The sequence below is a fragment of the Etheostoma cragini genome, chromosome 2 (genome assembly GCF_013103735.1).
Source record: "Etheostoma cragini isolate CJK2018 chromosome 2, CSU_Ecrag_1.0, whole genome shotgun sequence".
NCBI lineage: Eukaryota > Metazoa > Chordata > Actinopteri > Perciformes > Percidae > Etheostoma > Etheostoma cragini.
In genome coordinates, this window is record NC_048408.1 from 4,093,028 (window position 1) to 4,101,457 (window position 8,430).

Genomic DNA, 8,430 nt, shown 5'->3' on the forward strand with positions numbered 1-8,430 from the left:
CAATCAATGATCACATTTCAATAACTTTTGAAAATACTCTTTGTGAATATAATCTATTATTGTTGTCTATGAGTCTTACTGAACATATCTAATTTTGATTATGGTGGCTGATATTACAATTGCTTTATGATTCACGATATTGGAGGGAATGATCCTTTTTGTATTATTATTGTCTTTTTCACCCAAGAATAATATCAAAAAAGTAAATGAAGTGAGAGTGGGATTTCTGCGAGGACCTGTACCAAACAAGGATAATTTCTTAAGTCTGAAGGATCGGCGGTGGAGACCGGGACATCTCTGCGGCATCACAACACTTCATTTCAAATGGTTTGACACATATTTTGGCTTTGACAAATATTGCACCTGTCTGCAACTTGGATATTGCACTGGAGTTGCTCAATATTGACAAAATGTCATACTGCAATATTGATTATGAATATTGCAATATCATTATTAATTTAAATATATATATATTTTTTCAAATACAAAAGTTGTAGGAAAACACATCAAAATAGATTCATAACAACAACAAACTATTAAAAAAGATTTGCTTACAACACAAGGTTTATTTCAACTGTCATATTGGACTTGAATTGAATTGAATTGAACATGAATAAATGAGGACCATGTCTACAGAACAGGACATGTAGTTGGTGCTTGGTGAACCAATGTCTTCCTTTTCTGAGCCCACTGGATGGCGATCTCTGTTCAACAAAGGGCTGAGAATACGCTGAATTGTAATGCCTTAGGCCTTTCTCTTCAAACCAAGAGCGCCACCTTGTGGAATCAGAAAATAAAGACTCTGGTTCACAAAACTTCATTAGGCAATCACTACTGGTTAGACAGTATACAATAAATAAATAAAGAGAACAGGACACAACATCTCTTTCTCTTCTCTGATTTGTTCCGTTTAGTTGTGTCCATCTATTTCTTCACTTACACCGTCACTCTGTTGAATATATGCACACACGTGGTACGCTCCATAGGGTTGTTACGTAGTGGACTGACGTGCTGGGCCGGATTAACCATTTGGTCAACTGGTCACTTTCCCAGGGGCATAGATGCCCTATGTCTAGGGGGCCCTGGGCTCCATCAAATGTTATGTTAGATTGTGGGTTGTGGTTCAGTGGAAGAGCAGTCGCCTGCCAAGGTTGGAAGGTTGGTGGTTTGATTCCTGGCCCTGTAGTCCCACGCCCTTGGGCAAGACACTGAACCCAGAGTTGCCCCCGATGCTGGGCCTTCGGAGTGTAAATCTGTGAGAGTGTTTATCCGATGAGTACATTATAAATGCAGTCCTCACTTTCCTAATCAGGTGCACATTTTTGCAACCCGTTTAATCAAAATATGATTAATCACTTCAAAAACAGTTGTCTGTTTCTGTGTCTGTTGCTATCAGCGGAGGGAGCGAGGACAAGCTATCACAGATCATGGTAAAGTTGGTTTTATAAGGTCAAACTCCATAATAGATTTTTTGACTGGAAAGACTGGAGCAACTGAGCTGACCCCCCCAGAGCCTCTGAAAGTGAAGTCAGTTTACCTGGGTGAAGTTTGAACACACATTTGATTCAAAGTTAAATTTGTAATGAATGTAAACGTATGCTAAAGGCGAGTCAGCATCAACAACAGCGCATCTATTACGTTGGCAAAAAATCAAATCGCTCCCTCGTGATGTGTAAGAGCGTTCTGCTCTCTATTAGTTTTGATTTTAGTAAAGACAAGAACAGCATTATACAAAATAATACTTACTGACGTATTTGAATTCATAACATTAATAGGGTTGGAGGGTCGGCACAGGAGGACGAGAAGGAGGTAAATGAAGAAGAAGGCAGTAAACTGGAGACACCAGGCGAGATAGAGCAGGAGAAGAACACAGAAGGAGATTCAGAAATAAGTGAAAGAGAAGAAGGAAAGGAAGAATTTAGTGTGAGGGAGGAAGAGGAGGCTGCAGATTCAGAGAGAGGGACAGAGTTAGAGAGGGATCAGGAGGAGGAAGATGACAGGAAGGAAGAGGCCAGTTCTCAGACCATAAAATAACAACAATTATAATATATCGTAGAGTTAGAGTGGGTACAAGTTATCCCTATCTTCCTCCGGATGTGCAATGACTCTCGCGAGCAGTTTGTGCCATTCAAGGCAAGGTTTGATATTCCACCAGCTGCGTCACGGAGCTGGAGCCTTCCAGAGGCGTGTGATAAGCTGCTCTCCGCTCCGTTAAAAAAAACGTGCCAGGTCTATTTTCCTGTGAGCCTCAGACTGGGCAGGAAGTGAAACAGAGAGAGTATCCAGTCACTTTACAAAAAGACCCCCCCTCCCAATATCATCTATGTCTCCTCTACAACACCACAGACAACGAGAATCATCTTGAAGGTGGAAAAACATAATCACATCACAGAACTTTTTCTGCACCACCAGAAAAGAGTAGGCATAGAGTTTATTTACAGGAGCGCTTGGAGTTGAAGGTACATATTAGCTTAATAAACATGTGATTGTGCTGTAAAATACTTGTTGAAACAATATAACCTGCAAGTCGGGCAGGAAGGCGCTTCGCTTCTGAGATGCTCCCCGTTTGGCGGAGGACGGAACAAAACAGGAACGCAGTACAAACGCACCCAGTGAAATATCTGGGTAAGGAGGAAGTGTAACTTGAGCATCATGGGATCACAATGTGTCAGGCTCCATCACTTTCAAATGATCAACATTTGACAAACCTTAATAATTTAATTGAATTCAAAGAATTGAAATGGCACATCTCTGCTTCAACAAAACAAAGATAACATACCCTGCATGGAATTGAAGATATTTGGTCTGGTCATCACTTGTACCACCCCAAAGAAGTTGGAAGATTTTCAGCTCAAGTAGATGTGTCCTCCCGTCATTCCATACGCCCGTCACCTCCGATCATGTCTTTCTATTGACTTTGTCTGCATTTTTCTACTTTTAATTGGACAGGTCTTTGCTAATGCTGCATATCCAACTGAATTGCTGTTGTAATGGCAAACAAAGTACAAATTGCTGAACACACATTTACAATGTTAACATTTTTATAAAACAGAACAGGTTTCTGGAACATATTTTCTCTCAGCATGAGCCCATAGTGACAGATAGAAAGCTCGGATCAGTTGACAGCACTAAATGCTTTCAACAGGGTGAAGAAATTGCCCCACATCGCTGCCCTGTTTGTGAACGCAGGGGAACTTGTCAAGCGTCTAGAGTGCACCAGACAGACGATGTGCATAGCGGAGAGGAAACATTTTCAATAAGTTATCCAGCATGAATCCAATGCAAATATCAAAGTGCCATCCAATGTAGCCGTTTGATATGAAACAAGTCTTGCGTTGCCGGACCTATCTCCACAGTGCTGTGCAGTAAGGTCTGGCTACAACAAAGATACACTCTAGGATAGGAGAAAGGAAACACGTTGGTTACTTTGGTAACTCCAGATTCTATTAGTATAGGCGTAGCCCTCTAAGGTCTGAGCCACCTGCTCCTAGAACATTAGTTGAAGAAAAAGCTGATGTTTTTTTGGGAGACGATCAACGGGTCCGCTGTGTATAAATGCAGTAAATGCGGACGTAGTTGAGCCCCGCGCTGGACGCTAGGGCGGGAAATAAAATCTTTACCACTGCGCATGCGCGAAGGGATAAACCCAATAGCGTAGCCCTTAGAGGGCGAAGCCTATACAAAATAGAACTCTGGGTTGTTTGCATAATTTCTATAAACCAATCACAATCGTCATGGGCGGAGATAAGCTCCGAACGCAGCGACGGGGGCCCTGCTAGATAGGCGAATGCAGATGACGTTACAGTTGTTATCAAAAACCAGATGGAGATGGATGTTTTAATCAATCATTAAAATTTATAGGAATTAGCTTCTGGTGCAAATGTAAATCATGACAAGACAGAGGTTGTTTGCATGGGAACGAAAAATGGAAAACGTGATATTAACATTAAAGTATAGAATGCATTTAAAATCCTGGGTTTAACCATTTGTAATTAAAACTGTAGTGGACGAAAAGTGGAGAGTAAAAACAGTGAGGTCAAAGAGGAAGTAAAAAAATGGGAAAATAAAAACACCAATTATAAATCTAGAGACAATATCATTAAAACTTTCGTCCTATCCAAACTCCTTTTTCTTGCAAACATCTTTCCTCCATCTCACAAAATGATAGTTCAATTAAATGAACAACAGTGTGTAAATTTGGTAAGGGGCACAACTACAGAAGTGACAAAAAGATAAATCATGTGTAAAAGCAAAGAGTATGGGGGTTGGGAGCAGTAGACATGAGAATACGATTTGTGAATTCACCTTTGTGAAAATGTATCAGCGGCTCTATCAAGAAACACTTTCTGGGTCGGTGAGCGCTCCAAGTGGAGGAGAAGGACCCGGATATATTATTAGACACAGTGATTTCATAGATGAACATGACAAACTTAAAATTGACTGGAACGGCCTACCGAGTAAAATTATTTTTAAAAGAAATTATGATTTTAAATATGGTGGTTATAATAATTACAAACACATGACGAAGGAACCCTGCTCCTGAAATATGTAAAAAATAAGAACCTCTCAGAAAGCATGGGGGATATGAGGTGGCTGATGTCTGGGAACACACTTCCTGTTAGAGCTGCTGTGTCTTGGAGTTGTTATATAAACAATAAAACATGTCCAATGACTAATAGCAACGTTGATGAGACACAACAGCATCTCCTGATAGATTGCTTTAAAGCAACAGAAGTCTGGGACAAACTCAAAGTGTATGGTGTGACGTTCAATGTTTCTTATTCATCTGTAATGTCATGTCAATATCATGGACAATAGTGTTTTAGAGAAATATAAGGAGCATTTAAATAATCATATGTATCAAAGGCTTCAAGTTAAGTTCAAGAAGACTAGGTGCTGTATGATCTTAAAGACACTAATAACCAGCGAGGAAGTATGGAAACAAGTGCTCACTGAGCTGAGAAGAAGAAGATATTCAAATTAAAAACAGCTCCTTCCTTGGGACATTCTTAACTTGTAATGTTTTGCACTTTATACTCTTTGGACTTCAGCACATAAACTTCAGGCCACTGTTTGCACTTTATGGTCATGTTTGTAAATTGTTGTTTGCTGTTTTTTTTGTTTTTTTCACTCTCTAATGTACGCCGACTCTCCATAGCCTGTATTTTGTAAAAAACTTTAATAAAGCTCTTTTGTAAAAAAAACATATACAATATTAAATGTAGTTGACACAACACAGTAACGTGATTTACTTACATTAGCTGATACATGGTTAAACCTTATTATCTCTTACCAGTGTATCACTGTGTGTGCTTTGTCTACAGAGACTGTATAGAGAAAGTCAGATAATTAATACAGAGAAAGTCAGATAATTAATAGAGAGAAAGTCAGAGAAAGTCAGATAATTAATACAGAGAAAGTCAGATAATTAATACAGAGACAGTCAGAGAAAGTCAGATAATTAATACAGAGAAAGTCAGATAATTAATACAGAGAAAGTCAGAGAGAGTCAGATAATTAATACAGAGACAGTCAGAGAAAGTCAGATAATACAAGAGAAAGTCAGAGAAAGTCACTCCTATTTTGTTTTTAACTGTCTATTCATGTGTTGTATCTGTTTAACTGATTTTGTGTAAAGCACTTTGAATTGCCCTGTTGCTGAAATGTGCTATACAAATAAAGCTGCCTTGCCTTGCCTTACAGAAATCCCACCAATCAGTACCAAACCGTCCCACTTAGAGAGGAAATGCCCTAGATATATTGTTTGTAGATCTTTCCAATCATTCCCAGATAGAACCGAGCAGGCCTACCTTGCTGCACCATCCCAATGTTCATCAAAACTTGACATTTTTAGCATGGAGCTTGCCAGTTTGAAGATTGTTGTTTCCCAAAGTGAAAGGATTTTGAGAACGACAACACACACAGAGCAGAAGGTCCAGGGAAAAGCCTGCCCGCCAGGGCCTGAAATTAACAACCCGCCAACCGGGGTGGATATTTAAATCCACCCGCCACTGTCAGGTCAAAAATGCTTTATCCTGGAAATGTACTTCCGTTGATCCAGACTCTGGAGAACCAATAAAGGCACCATACACATAACATAGCTACATGCCTAAAACTGATTTCCCCAAACTGGGCTGAGCCACTTGGTCCAGCTGAAGACACGTGCATGTTGTCAATGACAGCAGCTGGCAGAGGTGCACTATGGGAGATGGGGCTGCAGGACAATAAAGTAGAGATTTGCTTTGACAGTCGACCGTGCCAGATGACGGTGAGTAAACAAAGAAGATCCATGAAACTAGAATAGTGTGGAATCGTTAGTTTGATTAGCACCAAATTTTGAAGTACAATATATATATATATATATGTATATAGATATATATAATATCTCTGAGAGTTCATTGTACCAGATCTGAATCAGACGCAGTTAACAATACCACTTTGATTGGTTTGAGTGTGTATGGATGCTTTGATTACAGTATGAATGAAATGTATGCACAACTAGTCCAAAAATAGTGATCAGCATTCATTGTGTTAAACCTCAATAAAAGCCACTATGCCATAGATTTGCAACAATACATCCAAAAATCCTAAAATTCAATTTGTTCCCTGATTGATACCAGCTACAGACTAGACCGGCATCACTGAGGCTCCCTTTTGGGAAAAAGTGTAATTTCAGGAGACAAACAGGAAATTGCTGCTGTGTAATCTGTCCCAACAAAGGACCACGACGATCTCCTGGGAGCCCCCATCCTCATGGAGGGGCTTTTTTGGATAGATTTTATCAGTCACGCAACACTTAAAGCAAATGGACTCACAGCTTTGTCAAGAAGCTCGGCAGTGTGGCACAAAGGGCACCCATGGCCCCTGCGGACCCCACTCCCCAGGCTGCCACAGTAGTGACACCCCAACATTGCCCCCTTCTGTGATGAGGTGAACAAGGTTTTCCCCGCACAGGCAGAATACTGCTGCCCTAAGCATCAGTGCAGAAATGACTATGGAAGGGAGGTTCCAGACGAGGTTTAAGACGAGGCCCCTCTGCGTTGGCAAGGCTTTCCGCAACCTCCCTTTTTTTTTTAAAGAGACAATGAATATCCCACTCTCCTCCTCACCACTGGCTCAGCCCTTTTCATGTTAGCCTCCATTAGGCCAATCTCCTATTTGTGGAAGGTTTGGCGGTACCTCCAGGATTTCACGATTTTGCGCCAATTCACGCAAATTCAACCAATCACATTGACTTTGGTGCCACTCAAACTTTTGACCAATCACCACAACTTTTTCGCAAAGTTGACCAATAACCAGAGTTTCCCATGACATAAACCAATCCCAGACATACACACACACACACACACAAACACACACACACACACACACACACATGGTGGATGCAGGAAAAACTGCAAATGAGATGTACAGGATGACCTAAATTGAGGACTGCTACACTCGTTATTGGAAGTGCATTGATAAGTTAACGTCCAATAAGTCCCTTATCCAAACGTATGAATGTGTCCCAGCCCAGGATAGGAAACTAACTAACAATGGAAAGATCAACAAGCCTCTGATGGACATGTTTAAATTTGATCCATTCGATAAATTATTTTTTTGTCTTAAATCCACCAGCCATTTTTAGATTATACCAACATTTGCAGTAGTAGTAGTAGTTGGTGTGAAACTTAATTTCTGAAAAGCTGCACAAGTGTAGTCTTTTTTCCACATGTTTCAAAATGTATATTAATTTGCAACCGGGAAAAAACAGGACACATCAGCATGACCACTGTCCAAATCAGTTTAGAAAGTTGCCAATTGTGCTTATTGGGAGATAAAAGAAAGGCAAGGACTTGGAGCCCAAAGAAATCGTAGATGTTTTTAACATTGTTTAGGATATAAGTGACTTCCAAGAACTTAAGAATGTCAGCTTCAGGCCGATTTAATTATTCGTTAGGACAATTACTTAAGGGCAATTAGGGCTTTCAGCTAATTAAGCTCTCTGGCATTGAAAATAAGTAAGTGCGTTCACTGGAGCTGTTTACGGCAGCTATCTGTTAATAATTACTCAGAGCATTTGTTTCAGCTTTACTACTTCAAGATGAGGGTCTTGGTGATGTGACGTCTTCTGTGGCACGTTTGCTGGTCTTCTTTAATGCAAACATTGTTTTTAGCTATTCAGGAATATAGTGGAGTTTAGTCTATTGTGCTGATTTTTGCAGAATACATTTTCCATCTTCATAGGCTCATATACATCATTATGACATGTCTTTAATGTATTTTCTCATGTAACTTTCTCTTTTTTCCTGCTCACACTCAAACATATTTTCTTCTCTTTGCTAGAAGGTTAATAATGATTGGTGAATCGTATTAATGTCTGTGTGTGTGTGTGTGTGTGTGTGTGTGTGTGTGTGTGTGTGTGTGTGTTTCCAACAGTGCAGTGTGCAT